Genomic DNA, 12,911 nt, shown 5'->3' on the forward strand with positions numbered 1-12,911 from the left:
GCGCCTGGGATGTTAAAGAGAGAAATTTCCCATAAGGGGACGAGCTGGATGTTTCATATAATCTTTTGTCTCTGAAATTGTTCCTCAAGTCTTATTTGTTGCGACATTAGGAGGGAGCATTGTGTAAGGATCCTTCCATTCTAATGTGCAATTTTAGTATTTCTGAAAAGGGAGAGCACTTGACAAGTACTAATATCTAATTTTTCAAAGCGTTTATTTGTCAGGAGAGATTTTTCTCTTCTTTTCATAATGTTTAAAACGTCTCCCTGCTTGCAGTTTAAAACGTGAGGGTAGAAATTAGACTCTTCCAAGATAATTAATTCTATCCTTGGATTAAAAAAAAATACATATCCCATTGGGGAATTAAGAAGGCAAATACTAGTACCCTAAATATTGAAAAGCCCCAGAGTCTCCTTATAGAGCTAATGCTTGTTCTCCAACCTACATCCTGAGTCAGACTATTTTTCTTTTCATGGCTTTGGATTTCTTCTCTCTTAAAGAAAGAGAAAATGTATACTCCCTAAAAACAGCAACAACTCTTTGCTGACCTGTTTCCTTCCTCAATTAAAACCTGTCTTTACCTGCCTTGCCATGACCATCGATTGATGATTATGTGAATGGGGATCTGGAGAGGAAAAAAAAAAAAAAAATGGATGAACCATACTAAATCTGCTTAGAGTTATAGTAGAAACACTAGGAAGATTCAAGGAGGAGTGGGCTTCGAGAAACAGTTCAAGTATAATTGGTACAAGTTTTACTATGTTTTGGAACCTTTATAATAAAAGAGCTGAGTGGGCTACAAATGCAGAGAGAAGGTTTGGCTTTACTTCATATGTTGCAGCCCAATCAGTGAGCAAATAATTTGAGAGCTTCCTGTTGTCCCAGCAGTCACACACCGATATTACTCTCCAGCACCTTTCAAGGCACCCTATCTTCCCAGAATTAAGGTACGGTGTTCTGTGGGGATTGCAAAAGATTTCCGCCACCATCTGGTCCTACCCTCTTTATCCAATCTCCTCTCCCTATACATCTGAAGAACTGCCCTCTATTCTGGGCTAGTTAGTCCTCCCCAGCCTAGAAGTCACATGTTGGGCTCCTTCCTATCTCCATACCTTTACTCATTTTGCCTTTACTTTATTTGGGAAGCTGGCTTCAGTCTGTGCCCATTTACAATATCTTCCCATCCTCTAGGGCCTGATAACGAACGTGGTGCTGGTGGTGGTGGTAGAGTAGTGGAAAACATAACTTGTTTATGGAAAGGGAAACGTTAACTCATTCAGTCTTCGTGGTGAGACTCCGCATCACCATTTGGCAGACGAGGAAACTGAGAGAGGTCCACCAACTTGCCCCGACGTCACACAACTCATGAATGGCTGAGCAGGGATTCGATCTCAGGCCTGTTAGACATCAGAGCCTGAGCTCTTCATAATTACACTATCCTATCAGAACTAATTCCACCTTCACTGAGACCCCAGCTCCTAACCTCTCTCATTCCTCTGAAAAATAGCGGTGACTACACCGCCCAGCACTGCACAGAAGTGGACGCTGTGGGGTCATTTTGCTCTGGTCTTAAATGTGTGAGTCTGCAATCTCCACAACCAGACTATAGGCTCTTTGAGGTCTTAATCTCCTTCTCTAAGACCCTAGCCCTATGTTCAGCAAAGCACAGCCCTTGGGAAATTCTTGTTGAAGAGCTTATTCTAAGATCATTACTGATTTTTAAAAGCGCATGCTTAATTTACATGAGGAAATGACCAAGTCATGTATTTGGCATAGTTTATAAAAGCAGAAGACTTAAATTTGGTGCTCCATTTGGCTCTAGACCTTTAAATCCAATATATAAATTCCCAAAGGTCAAGTCTTGATCACTGGGGGGTTTTCTAATACCACTTTTTTTTTTAAAGTGAATTTGCTCCTTCACTCCTGCTGGCTTGTACTTACATTTTAATTTTGTGATTAATATAATGAATCATGTCGGGTACAGGCATTATCTCAAGTTATAGGCTGCTAACAACATGAGGTTTGTCTTGAGGTACATCAGCCTTTTATTAACTATACTCCTAGGCTCTTAGAAATACTTAGGTATTTGCACACTCTTAGGAACCAGGCATATCATGTCTGATATGCAGACATGGCTAATTCACCTTTCCTTCCGTTTCATGACAATAAAACCTCTGAGGATTATTCACCTTCCATGTGAATCTTCTCTGCAGCATCTGATCTCAAATGTGTTGCTAATAAGCTCATATTCACTGGGCCCACCTAGCCTTCCAGAGAGAATGGGAAGGCTGTCTAACCATCCAATACGGAGCCCATTTATAAACCCAGTTCCATGTTTTGAGTAATTCAAACCCAGATGAGCAGGGGAGATGGCCTGAACTTTCTTTCATTCAGAGCACATACAGACCAACTCATAAAGCCAGATGGGTACCCGTTTACCAACACAACATTAATTTCAAATCTCAGAATCGGATTTTGAGCCTCTTGGAACTCCCTCATAAAATTAAAGCCCAGGGATGCTTCTGTAATTTGGGAAGGCAATCTGTGCTTGGCTTTATGCTCTCTCAATTAGAAAATAATGTTTTGAGGGACGTAGAAGAAAACAGAAGCTAAACGTAAGCATCAATTATCAAAGTCAAGTTGACCTGGGTGATTCCCGGGAGAGAAGTACAATACTTTCCTGTCACTGCACATTTCCCTGACATCCATTTATCACCACTCTACTTTGCCCTATCAGGGGATTCAAGATACAGTGGGTTCAAATATCAGCAAGACAAAATGAAGTGGACTGGCAAAATCACTCCTGATTTAAAGTCGATAAGCACCTATCAATGAAATCAGCACTGAATCCGTTCACCTCCTCACTTTGGAGTTCACTATCGGGTCCAAATTTTAAACAGTACATTCAGCTTACTAGCCTTTAACTTCTAGCTCTTTCCCCACTTGCTTCTGAAAGTGCGGGTGACACTACTGATTAGAAAGTCTAAAAGCTGAAAAACTGATTGGAAGTTTCTGGCAGCCCATTTCCTGCAGAGCTGGATGTACAATGCAATAAATACTAGTTGACTGAGAGGTATTTCTGTGGAGGGTAGTTTTATGTCCCAACTTCCTTTGTGTTTATTCAGCCAAATGGAAAATTCCACAATGGTAGACTTTGCATTCTAAAAAATCATATAATGAGGGCAGTGAGGGAAGGAGTAAAACAAACCAAAATAATACTTGAGCACTGTTTAGCTTCCGATCCTCTGAGACATTCCTTAAATTTTTCATTTTTTCTGGTAATATGAACTTCTCGAAATAGAGCTCACCGCAGATCATTAGAAACCTTTATTGTCACACTTGAAACACGCTTTACTCAGAAGCCCTATGACTGAGAGGAGTCACCCTCATCTAGCATGGATATAATTAAACATGTTTCCGTTGAAAGGGGCATTCTCGTTATGGCTAAGGACCACTTTAGAGTAAATTGAAATGGAAAGGAGGAGCATAGGTGAGGTGTAGGTAGCAAGTGGTTATTTCTAGGGAGGCATAAAATGCCAAATGTGTAACAATTATATTTTACAACCCTGCATTCTAAAGACTTCATAGCATTTTATTATAGAAGCTTCAGCTGAAGCTTACTGAACATTCCAGTGCACACTCATTGCCCATAGTCTTTAAAGAAAAATAAAACTCAAACCATAATCAAAATCTGCAGAAATCTGCAAAACAAAGGAATTAAAGATTTTGAAAGGGTCTACTGCTGTTCACACAAGAGGCATCGAAAGTGTTCTAGTCTAAAGAAAATGCCGGGGCTTGAAGGGGGGGCTTCTGAACCTCCTCTAATTTTAAAGTTGATTTTGTGTTCAGATTAGATGACACCCCTCTTACTTCTCAAACGTATGATTACGTATCATTGTGCCGCATGGCTGGAGACGCGCCCGAAAGCTTTGCCTTTGTTACAAACGTGGAAGACTTCTGAATCACACGAAATTAAGGTGGGTTGTAAGCTAACGCAGCTATATCAGCGCAAGACATACTAACTTACATGACTGACTTTTACAGTGGAAAGGAAGAGGCTGTTTTCCGGCAGCTGTTATTGCCTCAATGGAAAAAAAAAAAAAATCAATGAAAGTGAAATGAACGAGAGATTTTGTCTGAGTTGCAGTTAATACCACTGAAGAGCTATGGATATTAAAAGGTCAACAAATAAATTAGCCAGAGTGTTATGAAATGAATGATTTGGCCTATAATTTTATTGAGTGAAAATTGTTCACTGCCTATTAGACCAGGTAATTTTTATCTGGTGCCTCAATTACTGTTCCGTAAGCAATAATATAGTTGTAAGAGCTGCTGATTCGATCGCGTGACCTCTGAGAAGCTGGCTAGGACAGCTGACTTTACTATGATGGATAACTAAGCCTGGTCTCCACGAGGTGCCAAACCTCCCTTTCCTGCAAGGGGATCTCGTAAAAGAAACGTTACACTTGATTCATTTTACCAAAATGTTCGACTTTTCAAGTGTCAGCAGTTAAGTATAAATTGTGAAGCCAGGTATTCCTGAGAAGAGTGATGACAATGGCTTTCCCCCCCCCCCCCCTCTTTTTGGTCTCCTGGCATTCTCTTCTAAATGGTGTCATGGTAATTGGTGAATGGGAGCCTGGGGTGCTTCCCGGCACAAATACAGTGAAAAATGGTGTCTGCACCCTTGTGAACATGACCTGCTTGGAGGTACAGAGCTGAACTTGGTAACCTCTGGCTGGCTCTTCTTATTCCAATTCATTGTACTGGTTTAAGACCAACGCTCTGGGTTAGATCCTGCTGAGTGGCCTTGGAAATCGACTTTCTGATCAGGATGAAAGTCTCTGCTTAAAGAGAAGGCTGTGGACAGAGGTGGCTTTTTCAGGGCTAGGTTGTAAAGTCAGCACATGAAACAAAAACTGCCTAGAGTCAAAATTACCCTTGAAACTCTTTTAAGTTGCCAAGGCCTGGGCTCTTAGAAACACAAAAGCCAGAAATTAACTACTTGCGTTTCCCTTCGTCTTTTGGCTGTGGCTTCCCTTTCCCTAGGGCGAAGGACAATAAATATCTAGTTTGAAAATAAAAGGACCACTGAGTAAACAAAGAGACTTATTGTCCTATGTATGTCCCTGTATGTCTGTGTATGTGTTTGGTGTGTGTGTATACAAATGTATGTGTATATTTATATTTTTGGACAAGTGCATGTAGTTAAACTTGAGTAAGTGATATGTGCAGGCTGGAACTATACTGGACTTTAAGGATATCTAAGGAAGGCAAAAATAGAGTTGCTTTTGGTTTCTTAAATTGTTGAACATCGTCAGTTATGATACGTACCTCCAGAAGAACGGTATCTGTAAATGATGATTCCCGAGGCTTTACAGATGGTCCTGACTATAACTGCAATTAAAATCCACTGACTCAAGACTGCTGGGGCTCACTTCTTATTACTCCAGTGGTTAACTGAAGTGTTACTCAAGGCTGAAAATAGTAAGCACGGCCAGAGGCCTCCTCGTGTCTCTGTTTCTAAGGACTCCGGTCTTGAAGAAGAGGATGTTGGGTGGTTAGGAGGAGAAATGCGCCCCTGGTTCCTCCTGTGACTTCTCCTTGAACTAATGAGTGATTATATTCAAAGCCCCTGTACACGGGGTGTGATACCAAGGTTAAACTTAGTCCCCCCCCCCCCTTGTCAAGAGCTCAGTGCTAAAAGAACTTGAAGGAGGTTCCGGAATTCAGCTATTGGAGTAACCGTTATTACAAAGTCCCTACCGCAATGACTCTGGGGCTGAAGAGAAAGAAAATTATCTCCCAGGTTTGTACGTGTGTGTTTTTAACTCCTGCTGCCACTTTCCCCAGGCTAAGCCATCTGTGAGCTACCCTCAGTCTACGCTACCACCTTCCCCTTTCCCCCCTGGCCAAGCTTGAGGGATTTTAAAAAATTGGTTTACAAAATTGCCTTTTTTCTTAAAATTCCCTTTTCTTAATTCTAGGAAGCAGTGCTTAGAGGTACTGGCTCTGGAGTCCAGTAGAGTTGGCTCAAATCCTTGCTCTGCCATTATTTTAGCATTGTAAATGCATGCCTCCGTTTCCTCAACTGTAAAGTACGGTGCAGACCAGCATTTGGCTCAGCAGACATACAGTGAGTGCTTACTGAGCAAGAGGCAGCAATAATATTGATAACCCTCACTTATTTTCCAGAGAACTTGGGCAAATTATATGCATTCTTAGAGTCAATGCTTCGAGTGCTACTTGAGGTGCAATCCTATCTGCAAAACACTGGGAAAGGTTCTGAACAGACTAATGGTGAGGAGGTCTGGTGAGGTAGAAAACCTCCCCTGACAGCTGTGTGAGTGGTCCTTTCTGAGCCTCAGTTTCCTCATCTCTAAATCGGGCATGATTCAATAATGACAGAGTAACTTACTGCAGAGTCAGTCAATTAAAGATAAAATAAATAATCTAAAAAAAGTGAGAATTAAAACTTTCGTGGGGGTCATGGCCTTTTTAATGAAGCTATAATCTCACTCCCCAGAAAAATATGTGCATATGTGCATGCATGTGTGTGCATACTCATGACACACACACACACACACACACACACACACACACACAATTCTATATACAATTTCAAGGGTGCACAGAACTAGGCTAAACTCCCCTGACAAAAGAAGCATAAGTAGGAGGGGCTACCAAGCCCCTAAACTGAGCATATCATCAGAATGGGGAAGTGGAATTTGCCCGTGAGTTTTCTGGCAGATACGGAGGAGAGAGGGGGAAAAAGAACTGCATTCCATAGTGTGTGTTTTTGACAAGAAAATGCAGAGACAAAATGGTTTTGGGAATCAAACTCAAGCATGCTTTTGCTAAGAGCTGAATATACTGTATGATTTGCTTTTGTTGCTATATTTTTTTGTTTGAGTCGTTTTGGTTCCCAGATATAATGTTAGTAGATTTTCTTGAAATTAAAAAAAATAAATAAATGAATAAGACGAGAGAGCACGTCCAGTGTCACAGTGAGGAAGATAAAGATGTACGGTTTTTCTTTATCCTTTTCTGAAACCCTTAGTCATCCCCTTTTCTGCTAACAGGCAATGTGGTTATGCAAAAATTTCTTATTTGTATTTTCACTGATGCAACTGCAGGTTCTGAATTACAGATAGTCTTTGCATAAAGACTAAAACAATGAGAGCATAATTAGAATACGTGGTATACAGCCGACTCCAGTTTTATTTTGCCCCAGCTCTGTATTTATGATAAATCACTAACACGACCGCTCTTTAGGGAGGGTGATTTTGGGTCTCGTCTCTCCATTGAGCAAAAACAGTGCCTGTGACTCGAGGCTGAATTTCAGTTCTGCAAGTGTACCGTGGAACTGAATAATATTTGGCACAATGCAGTGCACAACCGAGCCACTAAATGGCTGATTTACTATATTATTATTAGATGAGCCCTTGCTGTTCCAAATGAAAGTGCAGTCACTGTCTTCCTTCGTGGTGTGTTCAAATTGTTCTGTGTTTAAATATTCAGCATGAGGCTAATGTGAACTGATGAACTGAGGCTATAAACATTCACTTTCAATACAGATAGAGCGACAGAGATGAAACCTATCATGTGGCCTGCGGAGGTGAAAATGATTTATATTTAAGGATGTTGCTGCCTACTTCCATTACTTTAAGGTACTCTTAATTAGCATTAAGAGTTAGAAATGACTAATTCCCGTGTACAGGAAGAGGAGGCTGGGATTTTTTTTTTTTTTTTTTTTTTTTTGCACGCCAGTGCAGGAGAAGTTACCATGAGGAACTGCTGCCTGTGTCGTTGTTCAGAACCTTGAGTTTTATTCGTGGCGGGGTGCACCACACCAGCAGAGTCATGTGTCTGCTGGGAGAACTATGGTGTCCGACAGTCAGTGTTTTTTCTCAGCCCACCCAGAGGGTCTACAGTCCACCCTCACTGCCATCCACCCCTCTGCAATCCACCTCCCTTACCATCGCACCTACTACACCGCCACCCTAGCACCTCACTCTCCATCTCACCAAGCTTCTTTACTGACACCTGCTGGAGTGAAGAGCAACCCTTTGCTCCTTGGGCAAAGATAACCCCCTCCTCCTTCCTCCCCTTTGAGGGCAGTTATAGGCAAGCACTTAAAATACTGTGATCACTTACAGTAGATTAGAATTTTTTATGGGTACCGTGTTGCCATAACAACACGAAGACAGCAGATGACTTAAGCTAAGCTTGCAAAGCAAAAGGCTGCTCATCTGGCAGTTAAAATGAATACAGTTCATTTCACAAGTTTCCCATATGGACTCTTAGTGTATGGTAATGAGGAGACCATATGGTGAGAGAAAATGCACTGAGAACAATTGGGTTCCACTGGCTGAGCGGGAAGCTGGGAGAGAAAACCCGGGTGAGAGATCCTGGTGCGTGTGCTCTCCGGGTTCAAGGTTTGCTTGAGGTTTGTTTGGGATGGTTGTTTTCCATAGGGGTTTCGCGTTTCTTAATCTGTTCCTTAATATGTCAGCTGTGCGAAATGACAAACATCTTGCAAATTTTGCAATATCATTCATCACAAACTGTCAGCAGTGTTTGCAAATCTGACTTGCAAGATCTTTTAAATGTGTTGTTCTTAAAAGGCAACAGTACTGAGTTTTTAGACAAAGTGCAGGAAAATTTAAGTACTTCTTGACAAGCAGAAACATTAACAGTAATCATTTTAAAAACACTCGCATCTTTTGCCTGCATGTTTAGCTGTAAATAATGCTAGAATGTATAAAAGCTTTAAAGTAAAAATGTAATAACTACGTTTTATTATGTTTCATAGAGGATAAAGAAAATGCTGTGTGTATGGATTATCAATAGGTGCGGATGTAGGGAGATGGATGGTTCCCATTCTCCTTACTGCTCACCGGATTGGAAACCGGGGAGGACAGCTTGAAAAAGGCTCTAAAGTCAATTCTGTACTATACATGCTTCATAAAAGATGACTATAAATGCATTAGTTAGACGTGGTGAGCTAAATTAGAAGGTCAGGCAGGGCTAGGAGGGCTGAAAAATCGCACAACCAATCAGTGTAATTACTCTTTTTTAAGTCTATTAAGTGGTGTTGCTCTAGCAAGGCTCAGGGATATAGGACATGAAGAACAAGATAAAGTAATGTGTATTTATTACTCCCACTGGATCACTTTACCAGATACTTTCAGCTCCATAAAGCAAAACACACAAATGCCACCTTTGTTACTCTTCTTAAACTGCTTTATTTTCTCTAAAGGAGGGACTGGCTCTGGAAGGAAAAAAACACGTTTGCCCTGTGGAGGTCCCCACGCAAGCCCCTCTGGGTGGGGAAATGAGAGAAAGCTGGCGCGTATTTGAGTAGGACGGGGCTGAGGTTAGGCGAGAGACAGGAGAGAGAAGCCAGTCACCTCAAGGCAGAAGTATTTGGGTTTCCAGAGCCGGGAGGGAAACGGGAACTTGATGCACTGAGGCCGGAGGCCCCGGGTGCGAATCTCAGTTTTCCCACGTGCTTGCCGTGAGTGGTAGCATGCCACCAGCCCTCTGGGAACTCTGACCCTGTGAAGTGGGGAGTACCCACCTTGCAGGGAATAGTAGCCCCCATTTCCTGAAGTCTCACTACATGCCAGAGAGACCTCGCTGCGTACATTATCTCATTAACGCCCAACAGCCATGCTGGGGGGCAGCTGCTTTACAAAGGAGGAAGCCGGGGCTGAGAAGGGTGAGTCCCGTGCACGGAGCAGTGCAAGTGGTTTTCAAAATCCACGTCCGCCTGACCTGAGAGCCCACTCTCTTGGCCTCGGTACCCTTCAAAAACCTCGATAAAGCCATGCCAGGCACATCGAGGGCATGACGCAAAGGTTACCTGCTCCCTGGGATTCACTGCAAACGCACGGAATGCCAGCCAAGCTCGGTGCCTCTGTGCTAATGCACACTGACCACTCAGGAAGACAACTAACAAATCGAGAGGGGGACAGAGACACCTCTGGCCTTCAAAACAGAGACAGCCCCTTGCTCAATGTTCCTGGATGGCCTCATGCATGTCAGCATCTCAGCGTGTCTGACTGACCACAGCCCCCATCCCCCTCACCTCTACATTATACGAAAAGTCAACCTTTGCCCCAAAGTTGGTCACATGTTCCTCTCCCTCCTGCCAGGATCCAGAGAGGAAGGCACGTCTGTAGGACACAGAATAGCATGCCGCAGCTGAAAACCCTTAGCCTGCCCTTCTCCACGTGCACGTGAAAAAGGAAACCAAAGCACATCTGGGGTTAGCATAATTATAGTATTTTAAATGTGTGTGTACAGCAACTATCACTGATGGTGGCTTTCAGGGACAAACTAATTTACAGAGGAGGATTCGGCTTGCTCCCGTTTTCTCGTTTGGTAAATAGGAATGATGTCTGCTTTCCCGGACTTCTCTCACAGGAGTGGGCTCCAGTAAAGCAACTCATGTACAAGTTCTTTGAAAAGGCACACGCCAGTATACAAAGGCGTATTCTTATGGAAAGCTGTCTGCTTGGTCTTTGGAGCAGTTTCAGTTGACAGAATATGTGGGTGGTTGTATGAATCTAGCTTTGTCTATTCGCAAACACGTGGGTTTAATAAAGTGGAGTTTGTTTTTTAAGGTGTGTGGTCCGTGGCTCACTGAAACACTCCTGTTTTACAAACACTGACCATGATTCTAAGGAAGGCGGAGCCCGTTTTCATCCCCCTAACAACGGACAGCGGGCTATAAATCTCCCAGGTCCACAGGAATACCGCGTGCTGGCTCCATCCGCCACTTCCTGACCCTGCTCTTGAACTCTCACTCCACCTTCGCGTTCGGAGCCAAGAGGACACCGCTCTGATCTGAGTCACACAGAGAGCTTCCTGGGGTGGGCTCTGGCCAAAGCCCTCGCGCCGTCCAGTGGCTGGATGCACACTGTGGAGTGTTTCCTTAACACACAAACCCATTGTCTCCTTGATTACTCTTCCCAAACCCAGGAAAACGGGGCTGGGAACTTCACCATCAGCCCACCGGGGACAGAGTGACACGTGCCTGTGCTGTTTGTTCAACATTTCTGAACGTGATGTGCAGCCGTGAAAATGTTATTAAAAGTAAACACACAAAACCCAACCATATATTCCCGTTTTCTCTCCTTTCTTTATGAATAAGAAAAGTACTGCTTGGTTCCTGTAGACCTCAACCATCAAACCAAATCTGTCTCCTGTTTTTCAATCAATATTTATAGAGTGGCAATGGTGGGCCAGAAACTATGCTGAGGCACCCACAGGATTACTTCGTTTTGCCCTTATGTGATCCCAGTGAAGTTGGCACGATTAGTTCACCCCCATTTTATAGATGAAGAAACCGAGACACAGAAGATAAATCACACACTCCACTGCTGACCTGAATTAGGATTTCCTGCTCTGCAGAGATTGGGTAGGAGAGCTCTCAGAAGCCAGGGTCCCACTCTCACTCAACTGGCAAATAATTATAGCTACCTTCTGTTGACTGCTAAATACGTGATTAAAGCAACCCAAAAAAGTAGGAAGTATTACCATCTCCATTTGACAGAGAAGGAAACTCAGGCACAGAGAGGTTAAGAATGTGGCGGGCGGGGGGGAGAAAGAATTTTGACCCAGACAACAGAGCTGGTCGGTGCCGTGGCTCTGAGTGTCACCTCACCCGGTCCAGCTCTCCAGTCCCTTCAGCAGACTCTAGGGACATCAAATGCCAAATGAAAGTGAAAATGGTCCCCAAGTGGAAACAATGGGAAGAATCCGGCAATGCCCTCATGGCCTCTTCCCACCATTGGGTGGACACACATTATTTACATCTTCGTGCTCTAAAATTACCGATTATTTTCCCATAGGAAATGCATGGGAGTTGGGTTCTTGCCAGACAAAGGAACCTAAAGGTAACTCTCTCCATGGCACACCCATCTGTGGAAGCAGAGGGTCGTTCACTATTACTGTTAGATTCTGTAACTGCTCACCAAGAATAAGGGTGAAAGGGAAGGAGGTGGAAGATGAAGGCCCCTTTCAAAGACAAGGATATGTACAGACCGACACATCATATGATTTCTTCCTCAGGTGAAATGCTCTCAAGCTGTTTTTTTAAGGTGAACAGCGCTCAGTGGAAGTGAGGCTGTTATGGGAACTCAGGGTTGAGACCGAAGATTCTGTGGGTCTTCCCCTGGGGTCTAGGAGAGGGCAGAATTTGCTTGTCACGGTTCTTCCTCTCTCTGGGCAGGCAGTGCCCCTTGCCCACCCCCCAGCCCCTCACATCTGTGCATCAGTTTCGGCGGGGAAGGGGCAGCTTTCTCCTGGGCAGGCCTGTTCTGACAGTGGTCCTGCCCCTTCAGTGCAGCAGGGCCCACAGGTAAGACGTGATGATGAAATGATCCCCCAAAGAGGTTCGCTGAGCTAGGAAGGATGCCAACTTCATTTTTATAAGTGTATTACGAGCAGAAACAGACCTGGAAATGACATATCTCTAGACTTGCTGTGGCATGGAGAGGACCTTCCCTCTACTCATTTAATTTATACTAATTTTTACTTGTGTAGTAAATGAAATTTCATTTTGCTGTCAGTAAACAGTGAATGGTAGCTCGACCAAGTCTGTTCGTTGAACTTCTTTAGCATTTAAATGTTCTCTCCTCTGAGTCCTCCCACAACTTTGGTTGCACTTTTGTTAAACGTACCTATTGTTTTCTGTTATGTATGGCGTTGTATTTGGCTTTCTCTCCCACAGGGGGTCCGAGTTCCTTGGGCACAGGGATGGAATATCCCCAACATTGACGACAGGTACAGAATAGAAACCAATAAATGTGCATTTCCTTTTTTTCTGCATTGGCAATTAATAACATTGCTGTATGACATATATTGCTCTATCTTGAACTTGTGTCTAATTTCTCCCACTT

General features: G+C 43.3%; 1 protein-coding gene across 11 annotated transcripts in view; it reads right to left on the reverse strand.

Moving 5' to 3' along the window:
- The window catches only part of EBF1 (EBF transcription factor 1), a 398,013-nt gene that overhangs the window by 19,010 nt on the left and 366,092 nt on the right, over window positions 1-12,911 (reverse strand). The window lies entirely within an intron of this gene.

The sequence above is a fragment of the Eschrichtius robustus genome, chromosome 2, assembly GCF_028021215.1.
Source record: "Eschrichtius robustus isolate mEscRob2 chromosome 2, mEscRob2.pri, whole genome shotgun sequence".
In the NCBI taxonomy this organism is placed as follows: Eukaryota; Metazoa; Chordata; class Mammalia; order Artiodactyla; family Eschrichtiidae; genus Eschrichtius; species Eschrichtius robustus.